The sequence below is a fragment of the Triticum aestivum genome, chromosome 3A (genome assembly GCF_018294505.1).
Source record: "Triticum aestivum cultivar Chinese Spring chromosome 3A, IWGSC CS RefSeq v2.1, whole genome shotgun sequence".
Lineage (NCBI taxonomy): Eukaryota > Viridiplantae > Streptophyta > Magnoliopsida > Poales > Poaceae > Triticum > Triticum aestivum.
The window spans coordinates 520584986-520599150 of NC_057800.1; the positions used below are offsets into that span (position 1 = coordinate 520584986).

General features: G+C 45.1%; 1 long non-coding RNA gene across 1 annotated transcript; it reads left to right on the forward strand.

The window, feature by feature from the left end:
* On the forward strand, positions 1-559 carry LOC123058532 (uncharacterized). Its single transcript, XR_006427227.1, has 2 exons — positions 1-251; positions 364-559. It is a non-coding gene; the product is annotated as an uncharacterized lncRNA (long non-coding RNA).
* Positions 560-14165: the final 13606 nt, after the last annotated feature.

The following is a 14165-nucleotide window of genomic DNA, read 5'->3' on the forward strand; positions in this document are numbered from 1 at the left end:
GCCAGCCACCGTCGCGATTTGGAGGCCTCCGACCAGATCTTCCTCCCAACCACGACTTGGGTTGCGCTCCCCCGTCGAGCGAGCCCCACCACGGCTGCTGGCGTGCTGGCCGTCGAGCGAGCCCCACCACGGCGACGAGCCGACGACCACCACCTTCTCCTTCCCCTCCTCCGGCCAGATCCACCCGGTGCCCCTCCGACGCTTGACGTTCATATCCATACCGAGCAGGCATTGTGGGCTTGGAAAATTAGGTTTCCTTTCCCATGGTCTCACCCGTTCTTCTATAAAATCTATTTCTATTTTGTTTTGTTCTTGCTGCTCTCCTTTCTTTCCTTATTATTTTTGTTTATGTTTTAATTCCAGTGCGACTACCTACAGGCCGGTGTGGTGGAACTTGGATCATGTAGAACTCCAGCCATGCAATTTTGTTGTCCGTGTCATGGATTTTTTATAGTTTGTTTGTTTCTTCCAGCTCTCCTTGCTACCTACAAATTTCTGTCTGTGTTATAAAACTCCAGTGCTACTACGATGTGCTAGTGGAATACATGCATGGCTGACACCAACGTGTTTGCGATCAGAATCCTTATTGTTTCTAGCTATACATTCATTCACGGCCTAACAAAGCATCAACGTGTTACTACAAAGTCCACATCCTGAAGAACTTTATATCTGTCGCAAAAAAGAAACATTATATGTTCGGTACTTTACCTTTTTTATCTGAAGAACTTTATGGTATGTTAACGAAAGTTGACCAGCTTTAAAAAAACGAAAGTTGACCAGACTACATCATATAACTAAAAACTACGAGTAGTTTCACAAAAAATCTGCTCATCCCGTGGTAATGTGCATAGCAGATAAGCTTGTGGGATTGGCCTGCCACCTGTAGGCGAGCACTGGGAGGGAAAAGGCAGCATGCGATGCATAGGAGCTAGTGACAAAACGAATCTATAGCCCATGGTCCCGCATGTGGTCACATCGAATGAATACGGCTGGATATACATAAGGTAGAAAATCATGTGCTAGTGGAATACATGCATGGCTGACACCACAGTGGGCTCTGTTGATTGGACTGCATGCCTGGATGAGCGGCCGTGATATACGCTGCGTATGGAACGCGACTGTAAAAAACCGCGTCCAAACTTCAGTCCGTTTCCCAACAATCGTCTCTGAAACCCTCGGGCCGGCCTATCACGACTTTTTCTTCCTCCCCGCAGTTGGAACGCGCGGTAGGATCCTCCTCGCCTGGCAAAACCAGGTCATGCCCATCTCTAACCCCATCCTCGGGCGCCATCACATAACGGCGCTAGTCTCCTCACCGGATGGTGATCGACCCTGGTGGATTACTGGGGTGTACGGCCCCCAGCACGACAAGGAGAAGATCAAGTTTCTGGCTCATCTTCATGATGAGCGCGCTTCCCGCATTGGTCCCTAGCTCCTCGGCGGGGACTTCAAAATGATTCTTTCCGCCGCCGACAAGAATAATGATCGTCTGAACCGCCGCATTATGCACCGCTTCCGCCGCTTCTTGGCCGATCACGAGTTGCGTGACTTATACATGATTGACAGGAGATATACTTGGTCCAACGAGAGGGATCAGCCTACCCTAGTGCGGAACGACCGCATCCTCTGCACTTCTACCTGGGAGAGCCTCCACCCTCACTGCTTCCTCCAGTGTCTCTCGTCTGGTGCATCAGACCACTGCCCTCTGTTGGTCGATTGCACCCCCAGGAGTTTGGGTGCCCGGAGATTCCATTTCGAGAGGTTTTGGCCGCAGCTTGATGGTTACCTAGACGTCGTGTCCGAGGCCTGGCTTTCTCTCCCGCCGGACCCAGATCCCTTTCGCACTCTAGTTCTGCGGCTCAAGGCCACTTCTTGGCGCCTGCAGAGCTGGAGTTCTCACACCATCGGCAACATTGGGCTGCGACTGCAGGTCGTGCGCGAGCTCGTCGCCCGACTGGACGCCACGCAGGATATGCACACACTCACCAGCTCTGAATTCTGGCTCCGCCGCAAGCTGAAAGGAGCTTACCTGGGGCTCGCGAGTCAGGACCGGTCGATCGCCAGGCAACGCACTAGATTCTCCTGGCTCAAGAATGGGGAGGCCGGCTCGGTCTTTCTGCGAATCCACGTTGCGCACAGGAAACAGCGCAACCACATACAGTCCTTGCAGGTGGGGGACAACTACATATCTAAGCCTGGGGCCATGGCCGACGTGGCTTTTGAGCACTTTTCTGCCATCCTGGGCACCGCTAGCGAGCGCTCTTGCATGCTCAATCAGCTGTGAGTTTGATCCTGGTGCTTTTGATCTCGCGACACTCGACATTGGAAGAGATCTGGACCGCGGTTAAAAGCTTGCCATCCGGGAAGGCGCCTGGCCCCGACGGCTTTTTGGCGAAGTTCCTCCGTTCCCGCTGGCCGGTGATCAAGGAGGATATTTGCGCCGCCTTCAGCAAGTTATACGCCATGAATCGGCGAGGATTCCAGAAGCTCAATGAGGTCTTCATCACCTTGCTGCCAAAATGGCCTGACGCCTTCACGCTTGGTGACTACAGACCAATCAGCTGGATCCACTTGTTTCCCAGGTTGTTCGCCAAAGTTCTCTCCCTCCGCCTGGCACCCAAGCTGCAGACGATGGTCTCAATCAACCAGAGCGCGTTCATCTCCGGGCGGTGCATCCACGATAATTTCCTACTGGTGCAGCAGACTACGCGCCTACTCTATAATCTGAAGCTGCCTCGATTCCTCCTGAAGCTAGATATCGCTCGCGCTTTCGACTCAGTTTCATGGGCATTCATCTTGGAGGTGCTCAAACAACTGGGATTTGGCAGCCGATGGCGTGTGGATCTCCATTTTGCTCTCTACGGCATCCACTAGAGTCTTCATCAATGGCAGCCCCGGCGAAGCGATTGACCATGCTTGTGGTCTGCGTCAAGGCGACCCTGTCTCGCCCATGATCTTTACCTTGACCATGGATGTGCTCAACTCCATCCTCACTCAAGCGGCGGCCACAGGAGTTCTCCAAAGGCTGACGGCCAGACATGCGGCAACCAACATATCTCTCTACGCGGATGACGTGGTTGTGTTTTGCCACCCACACCCGGACGACCTGATGGCGATCCACGAGATCCTGCGAGTCTTCGGGGACGTGTCTGGCATGAGGACTAACTTCGCCAAGTGTGCAGCGGTCCCAATCCGATGCTCCATCAAGCAACAGCTCCAGGCCACGCAGCTCTTGGACTGTCGCGCTGCACAATTCCCCATGACTTACCTGGGTATTCCCCTGTTCATCCGCAAGCCCACGGCCTCTGCTCTGCTCCCGCTCACCGATAAGCTATCTCGCAAGCTATCAACCTGGAGGGGATCCATGCTCTCTCATGGTGAAAGACTGGCCTTCGTGCGCCACGTCCTTTCTGTGATGCCTATGCATATCCTAATGGAGATCGCTCTCAACAAGAACATCCTTGCTAAAGTGAACAAGATCATTCGAGGCTTCCTTTGGGCTGGCCGCAAAGGCGCCCGCGGCGGCCAATGCATGGTCAATTGGGCGCGAGTCTGCCGCCCCCTCTCCCTTGGGGGACTTGGGGTGCGTGATCTGCATCGTGTCGGATCGCGTTGCGAGTGCGCTGGCTTTGGTTGCAGCACACAGACCCGTGAAGGCCTTGGGCCCTCCTCCATCTACCCTCGGACCTAGATGCCAGCGCCATGTTTCGTGCCTCCACGACCTGGATGGTGGGCGCTGGGCTCAATTGTCGATTCTGGACGGGTCACTGGATTAACGGCAGCTCCGTGGCCGAGATCGCCCCTCTCATCTTTGCCCAAGTCCCTCATCGTCGTCGGAAATATCGCACCATGTGCGATGGCCTCCACCAACGTTCTTGGGTTCAGGACATTCAGGGTGCTCTCAGGCCCATGGCATTGCTGCAGTACATCGATCTATGGCGCATGATGAACCAAGTGCAACTCTCTGAAGCCCCAGGCCAGCTAATTTGGCGTTGGACCTCCTCCGGCGCGTACACCGCCAAGTCTTGCTATGAGAAGCTCTTCGTGGGTGCCATCCCTGATCCAAACTGGTGTCTCATTTGGAAGACCTAGGAGCCTCTCCAGATCAAATTCTTCCTCTGGCTTTCCCTCCTTGACCGCTACTGGATAGTTGTGAGACTCGAGAGGCATGGGTTGCCACACGAGGACTCTTTGCGTGTTATGCGACCAAGCCGAGGAGTCCATGCGGCATCTCCTCGCGGACTGCCCTTTCTCCAGACAGGTTTGGTTCGACGTCATCGCGTGGTGCAGTCTACCCATCCAGCCTCCCGAGCTAGGCCTGGCTTTCGTGGAATGGTGGGCGCGCTCTAGTGCATCTGCACCTCCCTCTATGCAGAAAGGGCTGAACGTTATTATCTCCTTGACGGCTTGGGAGATCTGGAAGCACTGGAACGGAGCGATCTTCGACAACATTCGCCCATCTAAACAGCACCTACTCGACCTCATTCGAGATGAGGCACGGTTGTGGGCTAGGGCAGGAGCAACCGGAGTCGCTAACATCATTGGCACTGGTTAATTAGTCTAGCTAGGGTTAAGCAGCCCCTTTTCTGCTGCTTAGGTGTTCTCTCTTTCGCCGCTTACCGTGTACAATCCGAGTGTAACACCAACATCTTGTACTCTTTTTCTACCTATCAATGAATGATATGCAGGCTTTGCGTATTCGTGAAAAATAAAGCACTTAATTAGGTGCTTAGGCTGCTGGCAATGTACCCATGTTTGGGGTGCTAAGCATATTAAATAGCTTGGTAACTATACTCCCCAATGGATTGGTGCTTAGCTTCTTGTAGCTAAACTTTTTTCATTGAGGCTAGTCATAGTGGGAGTAATATAAGTAGTAACATAGATGCCACATAAGCAAAAATGGTGAGGTGGCAAGTAGTTAATGAGGAGAGAGGAAAATAGAGTAACATAAGACCTCTTCCAATGCAAATGTGCTTAGATGAGGTGCTAAGTACATTAAATACCTTAGCAACTCAACTTCCCAATGCATAAGTGCTTAACTTGTTATTGCTAAGCACACTTTATTAAATGAGTTAGCACCTAAAGTCTTTCATGCATTGGTCAAATTGTTTCATTTAAGTGATTTGCCTAGGTTCTCGCGCTTGGCATTGGTTCTTCCTGGGGTCACCAAAGTGCTCTCTCCCACTTCTTAAATATTATGCCATGTCATTTTTTCGCTTACGTCGCATCTTAGCACCTGTCCACGGTGGAGCACTCGGAAGGGCCTAATATGTTACCATCACATAGCGCTTCCCGATGCAAAATGAGTCTACAAAGTAATAAATGAAAACATCTATGTTACCACACATATGACACTACCCACTATAGAGATAGTAACATAGACCAATAACATATTGATGCGGCTTGAAGCTACGTTGGTATTTCCTCAAAGAGGAAGGGATGATGTAGCATAGCGATGGTAGGTATTTCCCTCAGTGATGAAACCCCAAGGTTATCAAACCAGTAGGAGAACCAAGCAAGAATACGTAAATGGTACCTGCACAGAAATAATAAATACTCGCAACCCGGCATATTAAAGGGTTTGTCAATCCCTTTCGGGTAATGGCGCCAGAAATTGGTAAACGGACGTGAATAAATTGTAGTAGATTGATAGATCTAACACCAAATAAAATAAATAAGAATAAATTGCAGCAAGGTATTTTTGTATTTTTGGTTAAATAGATCTGAAAATAAAAGGCAAATAAAATAGACCGCGAAGGCAAATAATATGAGAAAGTGACCCGGGGGATGTAGGTTTCACTAGTGGCTTCTCTCGAGAAAAATAGCAAACAGTGGGTGAACAAATTACTGTTGGGCAATTGATAGAACTTTAAATAATCATGATGATATCCAAGCAATGATCATTATATAGGCATCACATCCAAGATTAGTAGACCGACTCCTGCCTGCATCTACTACTATTACTCCACACATCGACCGCTATCAATCATGCATCTAGTGTATTAAGTTCATGGAGAAACGAAGTAATGCAATAAGAATGATGATATGATGTAGACAAGATCTATTTATGTAGAAATAGACCCCATCATTTTATCCTTAGTAGCAACGACACATACGTGTCGGTTCCCCTTCTGTCACTGGGATCAAGCACCATAAGATCGAACCCACTACAAAGCACCTCTTCTCATTGCAAAATAGATAGATCAAGTTAGCCAAACAAAACCAAATATCAAAGAAGAAATATGAGGCTATAAGCAATCATGCATATAAGAGATCAAAGAAACTCAAATAACTTCCATGGATAAAAAGATATAGATCTGATCATAAACTCAAAGTTCATCGGATCCCAACAAACACACCGCAAAAGAATTACATCATATGGATCTCCAAGAGACCATTATATTGAGAATCAAACGAGAGAGAGGAAGCAATCTAGCTACTAACTACGGACCCGAAGGTCTACAAAGAACTACTCACGCATCATCGGAGAGGCACCAATGGAAGTGGTGAACCCCTCTGTGATGGTGTCTAGATTGGATCTGGTGGTTCTGGACTCTGCGGCGGCTGGAATTGATTTTCGTCGGCTCCCCTAGGGTTTCTGGAATATTGGGGTATTTATAGAGTAAAGAGGCGGTCCGGGGGCACCCGAGGTGGGCACAACCCACCAGGGCGCCCCTGGGCCTCCAGGCGCACCCTGGTGGGTTGTGCTCCCCTCGGAGCAGCCCCCAAGTGCTTCTTTAGCCCATTGGTTGTCTTCTGGTCAAAAAAATCCACAAAAAGTTTCGCTGTGTTTGGACTCCGTTTGGTATTGATTACCTGCGATGTAAAAAAACATGCAAAAAATAGCAACTGACACTTGGCACTATGTCAATAGGTTAGTACCAAAAAATGATATAAAATGACTATAAAATGATTATAAAACATCCAAGATTGATAATATAACAGCATGGAACAATCAAAAATTATAGATACGTAGGCGACGTATCACATATGCATGTTACTAATCTATCTTACTCTCCACTATGACCAGCCGAATGATTTAGCACCTAAAGTGCTTCATGCATTGATGGTATTCTTTCATTTATGCCTAGGTTCACACACTTGGCATTGTTTCTTTTCAGGGTCACCACATTCATCTATCATCTCTTAATTACCTTGCCACATCACATTTTTTGTCTACATGGCACTTTTAGCACATGTACAACGTGGAGCATTTGGGAAGGGCTAAGAGGAAGAAATCAAGTCTAACATATGCATTGCCTCATCTCACTCTTGATGTTCTTAGATTCATCTCAAAATTTCCAACATTTGTCTATAATACTTGTTGCTTTGTGAATAGACAATCATTAGCTTTTTCGGAATGAAATGCGCCATTAATTCATTAACTAAAACTAATTCCATACATTAGGGAAGTAGGTATGATTACAAGACAAAAAAAGATGTTGTATTACACGGACTCAACGCTCAAGGGTGACTCACGGTGATGGGTAGCACTCTTCATCCCCGATCCCCGCGTGACAGGAGTGCTGGTCTACCGTCGGGGGTCTATGCTCCGCATGAAAGCTGTTGGGAAATGGAGCATGCAATTTAAAAAAATCCCTTTCTCACGCAATATATATCTAGGAGATGCATAGCAATGAGAGGGGGAGAGTGTCTCCATGTACCCTCGTAGACCAAAAGCGGAAGTGTTTGACAACGCGGTAAGTCGAACTTCTTCACACACACACACACACACACAGACATAGGTTGGAGGGGAGGGGAGGCAGCCAAGGTGGGGTCCTACCAAATCGGCCTTCCCCCTTTCCTATTCCTATTCGGAGTAGGAAGGGAAGAGGGGGGAGGGGGAATCCTATTCCCTTTTTCCTTTCCTTCTCCAATTTGGCCAGCCCATATGGGGGGCGCACTAGCCCCTTTGTGGCTGGTGTGTTTCCCCTCTTGGCCCATAAGGCCCATACCTTTTGTCGGGGGTGCCCGGAACCCCTTCCGGTGACCCGATAAGTACCCAGTGCATCCCAAAACACTTCTGGTGTCCGAATACCATCGTCCTATATATCAATCTTTACCCATCGACCATTTTGAGACTCCTCGTCATGTCCGTGATCTAATCCAGGACTCCGAACAACATCCGGTCACCAAATCACATAACTCATATAATACAAAATCATCATCGAACGTTACGCGTGCGGACCCTACGGGTTCGAGAACTATGTAGACATGACCGAGACACCTCTCCGGTCAATAACCAATAGTAGAACTTGGATGCTCATATTGGTTCCTACATATTCTACGAAGATCTTTATCGGTCGGACCGTTATGACAACATACGTTATTCCCTTTGTCATCGGTATGTTACTTGCCCGAGATTCGATTGTCGGTATCTTCATACCTAGTTCAATCTTGTTACCGGCAAGTCTCTTTACTCTTTCCGTAATACATCATCTTGCAACTAACTCACTAGTCACTTTGCTTGCAAGGCTTCTTATGATGTGTATTACCGAGAGGGCCCAGAGATACCTCTCTGATACTCAGAGTGACAATTCCTAATCTCGATCTATGCCAACCCAACAAACACCTTCGGAGATACTCGTAGAGCATCTTTATAATCACCCAGTTATGTTGTGGCGTTTGATAGCACACAAGGTATTCCTCTGGTATCCGGGAGTTGCATAATCTCATAGTCAAAGGAATATGTATATGACATGAAGAAAGCAATAGCAATAGAACTGAATGATCAATTTGACAAGCTAATGGATGGGTCTTGTCCATCACATCATTCTCCTAATGATGTGATCATGTTCATCAAATGACAACACATGTCTATGGTTAGGAAACTTAACCATCTTTGATTAACGAGCTAGTCTAGTAGAGGCTTACTAGGGACACTGTGGTTTGTCTATGTATCCACACATGTATCAAGTTTCTAGTTTATACAATCTTAGCATGAATAATAAACATTTATCATGATATAAGGAAATATGAATAACTACTTTATTATTGCCTCTAGGGCATATTTCCTTCAGCCTCCCACTTGCACTAGAGTCAATAATCAAGTTCACATCGCCATGTGATTTAACACCAATAGTTCACATCTTTATGTGATTAACACCCATAGTTCACATCGCCATGTGATCAACACCCAAATGGTTTACTAGAGTCAATAATCTAGTTCACATCAATATGTGATTAACACCCAAAGATTACTAAGGTGTGATCATGTTTTGCTTGTGAGAGAAGTTTAGTCAACGGGTCTGACACATTCAGATACGGATTTTTTTTTGCAAATTTCTATGTCTACAATGCTCTGCATGGATCTACTCTAGCTAATTGCTCCCACTTTCAATATGTATCCAGAACGAGACTCTGAGTCATCCGGGTCGGTGTAAAAGCTTGCATTGATGTAACTCTTTACGACGAACTCTTTATCACCTCCATAACTGAGAAACATTTCCTTAGTCCTCTAAGGATAACTTTGACCGTTGTCCAGTGATCCACTCCTGGATCACTATTGTACCCCCTTGCCAAAATCATGGCAAGGTACACAATAGGTCTAGTATACAACATAGCATACTTTATAGAACCTATGGCTGAGGCATAGGGAATGACTTTCATTCTCTTTCTATTTTCTGATGTGGTCAGGTTTGAGTCTTACTCGACTTCATACCTTGCAACACAGGAAGGAACTCCTTCTTTGACTATTCCATTTTGAACTACTTCAAAAATCTTGTCAAGGTATGTACTCATTGAAAAACAAATATCAAGCGTCTTGATCTTTCTCTATAGATCTTGATGCCCAATATGTAAGCAGCTTCACCGAGGGTTTTCATTGAAAAATTCTTATTCAATTATCCTTTTATGCTATCCAGAAATTCTATATCATTTCTAATCAGCAATATATCATCCACATATAATATCAGAAATGCTACAGAGCTCCCACTCACTTTCTTGTAAATACAGGCTTTTCCGAAAGTCTATATAAAACCATATGCTTTGATCACCTCATCAAAGCGTATATTCCAACTCCGAGATGCTTGCATGATATGTCTCCGTCGCATCTACTTTTCCAAACATTTTTGCCCTTGTTTTGGACTCTAACTTGCATGATTTGAATGGAACTAACCCGGACTGACGCAGTTTTCAGCAGAATTACCATGGTGTTATTTATGTGCAGAAACAAACGTTCTCGGAATGAGCTGAAACTTCACGGAGAAACTTTTTGGAAAATATAAAAAGTACCTACAAAATATGAAGGCCAGGGGGCCCGCCACCTATCCACGAGGGTGGGGGACGCGCCTGCCCCCTAGGGCGCGCCCCCTACCTCGTGGGCCCCCTGGTGCCTCTTCAACTCCAACTCTAACTCTATATATTGTGTTTCGGGGAGAAAAAAATCAGGGAGAAGAATTCATCACGTTTTATGATACGGAGCCGCCGTCAAGCCCTAAAACCTCTCGGGAGGGCTGATCTGGAGCCCGTTCGAGGCTCCCGAGAGGGGAATCCGTCGCCATCATCATCATCAACCATCCTCCATCACCAATTTCATGATGCTCACCGTCGTGCGTGAGTAATCCCATCGTAGGCTTGCTGGACGGTGATGGGTTGGATGGGATCTATCATGTAATCGAGTTAGTTTTGTTAGGGTTTGATCCCTAGTATCCACTATGTTCTGAGATTGATGTTGCTATGACTTTGCTATGCTTAATGCTTGTCACTAGGGCCCGAGTGCCATGATTTCAGATCTGAACCTATTATGTTTTCATCAATATATGAGTGTTCTTGATCCTATCTTGCAAGTCTATAGTCACCTATTATGTGTTATGATCCGTTAACCCCGAAGTGACAATAATCGGGATACTTACCGGTGATGACCGTAGTTTGAGGAGTTCATGTATTCATTATGTGTTAATGCTTTGTTCCGGTACTCTATTAAAATGAGGCCTTAATATCCCTTAGTTTCCGTAAGGACCCCGCTCCCACGGGAGGGTAGGACAAAATATGTCATGCAAGTTCTTTTCCATAAGCACGTATGACTATGTTCGGAATACATGCCTACATTATATCAATGAACTGGAGCTAGTTCTGTGTCACCCTAGGTTATGATTGTTACATGATGAACCGCATCCGGCATAATTCTCCATCACCGATCCATTGCCTAAGAGCTTTCCATACATTGTTCTTCGCTTATTTACTTTCCCGTTGTTATTGCTATCATCACTACAAAATACCAAAAACATTACTTTTACTACCGTTACCTTTTGCTACCGTTACCACTACTATCATATTACTTTGCTACTAAACACTTTGCTACAGATACTAAGTTTCCAGGTGTGGTTGAATTGACAACTCAGCTGCTAATACTTGAGAGTATTCTTTGGCTCTCCTTGTGTCGAATCAATAAATTTGGGTTGAATACTTTACCCTCAAAAACTGTTGCGATCCCCTATACTTGTGGGTTATGAAGACTATTTTCTGGCGCCATTGCCGGGGAGCATAGCTCTATTCTTTGAGTCACTTGGGATTTATATCTGCTTGTCATTATGAAGAACTTGAAAGATCCAAGAACCAAGATTTATCCCTCAACTACGAGGAGAGGTAAGGAACTGCCATCTAGCTCTGCACTTGATTCACCTTCTGTTTTGAGTAAGCTTGCGACACCTAAAACTGCTTCTGCTATTCGTTCTGATATGTCGCATATTATTGATAATGCTACTTCTGCTATACATGATACTTATGATGAAACTACTTCTATGCTTGATACTATCGTGCCACTTGGTGAATTTCTTGATGAACAACTGGCTAGGGCTAGAGAGATTGAAAATATTGAATCTGATAATACTGATGAAAGTGATGATGATGAATCACTTGTTATTCCTAAGGGTTATGTTTTTGATCAAGAAGCCTCTTTAGCTATTTTAGCTTGCAAAGATATATACGAACTTAAGAGGTTATTAGCTAAATGGAATAAGCAATCTCTAAATGCTAGAATGAAACCTGACCCTGCTTTTGCTACTTCACCTATTTGTGTTACCTCTGTTGATCCTAATATAATTACTTTGGTTGAATTTGATACTTTTCATGGTTATGAATCTAAAACTGTGGTGGCACATCTTACTAAATTAAATGATATAGCCACCCTGTTCACGACTGATGAGAGAACTCGTTACTTTTATATCCTTAAAATATTTCCGTTCTCATTAAAGGGTGATGCTAAGATATGGTTTAATTCTCTTGATCCTGGTTGTGTGCGTAGTCCCCAGGATATAATTTATTACTTCTCTGCTAAATATTTCCCTACTCATAAGAAACAAGCTGCTTTAAGGGATATATATATAATTTTGTGCAAATTAAAGAAGAGAGTCTCCCACAAGCTTGGGGGAGGCTTCTCCAATTACTTAATGCTTTGCCTGATCATCCTCTTAAGAAAAATGAAATACTTGATATCTTTTATAATGGACTAATCGATGCTTCTAGAGATTACCTAGATAGTTGTGTTGGTTCTGTTTTCAGGGAAAGAACACCAGATGAAGCTGAAATTCTATTGAATAATATGTTGACAAATGAAAATAATTGGACACCTCCGGAGCCAATTCCTGAGCCTATTCCTAAACCAACTCCGAAGAAGAGGGGTATTCTATTTCTCAGTCCTGAAGATATGCAAGAGGCAAAGAAATCTATGAAAGAAAAAGATATTAAAGCCGAAGATGTTAAGAATTTACCTCCTATTGAAGAAATACATGGTCTTAATTTACCGCTTGTTGAAGAAACATATGATCTTGATCCATCACCTATTGAAGAAACTCATGGTCTTGATAACCCAACACAAGTAGTAAAGGTAAATTCTCTCTATAGATATGATAAAGCTGAAATCCCATTTACTAAGTTTGCTAGCCCATGCTTAGATGAGTTTGATAAATTTATGGCTAAGCAAGAACACTTTAATGCTTATTTTGGTAGACAATTGAAATACAATTCAAATATGCTTGAACACTTGGGTGATTATATGGCTAATGTCAAAGGTGAACTTAAACTTATTAGTAAACATGCTTCTATGGTTACCACTCAAGTAGAACAAGTACTTAAAGCTCAAAATGACGTGCTCAATGAATTGAATAGTAAGGATAATGATAATGTTGTTAGAGTGGCTACTAGAACTGGTAGAATGACTTGGGAACCTTTGTATCCTGAAGGCCGCCCTAAGAGAATTGAGCAAGATTCTCAGAGAAATAATATAGATGCACCTAGTCCTTCTAAAAGGAAGAACAAGAAAAATGATAGGACTTTGCATGCTTCTAGTGAACATGTTACTGAAACACCTGAGAATCCAAATGGTATTTCTATTTCTGATGCTGAAACTCAATCTGGTAATGAACCTGAAACTAGTGTTAATGATAATGTTCATGATGATGCTCAACCTAGTAATGATAATGATGTAGAAATTGAACCTGTTGTTGATCTTGATAACCCACAATCAAAGAATCAACGTTATGATAAGAAAGACTTTGTTGCTAGGAAACATGGTAAAGAAAGAGAACCATGGGTTCAGAAACCCATGCCTTTTCCTCCCAAACTGTTGGGGATATTACTACCAGTATGACCCGCCCAGGAGGGGCTGGGTCAACCCTAATGGCGGGTTACATAAGAAGCTCAATACACATTCAAGATGATAGTTTATTAAGCATATAGAAGGCCCGATATTGTAAACCGTCGTATGTAGGGAAAGACTTGTAAAGAAAGGCATGTAAAGGAAGTCACCGAGCCAGACACGGTTATGAGCCGGCCGGGACTCTCTAGGCCACCAGGCGTCAACCCATGTATATAAGGGGACGACCCGGTGGCGGCTTAGGTTAAGAAACAACCAAGTCGATAACCAAGCCGGCGAGTTGAGCCCCTTGGAGATCGAAACTTTAGCAATACCAATCCCAACTAGACGTAGGCTTTTACCTTCATCGTAAGGGGCCGAACTAGTATAAAAACTCTCTCGTGTGTCCCTTGTCCCGATTAACCCCTTTAAGCTTCCTAGTGCGATGGCCCTACGACTAAGTCCTTGCTCTAGGACATCTTCCATGTCAACTCCACGACAGTTGGCGCCCACCGTGGGGCCAGCGCATGGTGGATTTGAGTTCTTGAAGAGCAACTTCGAAGGGCTCAAGGGATACGTTGTGGGCCAAATG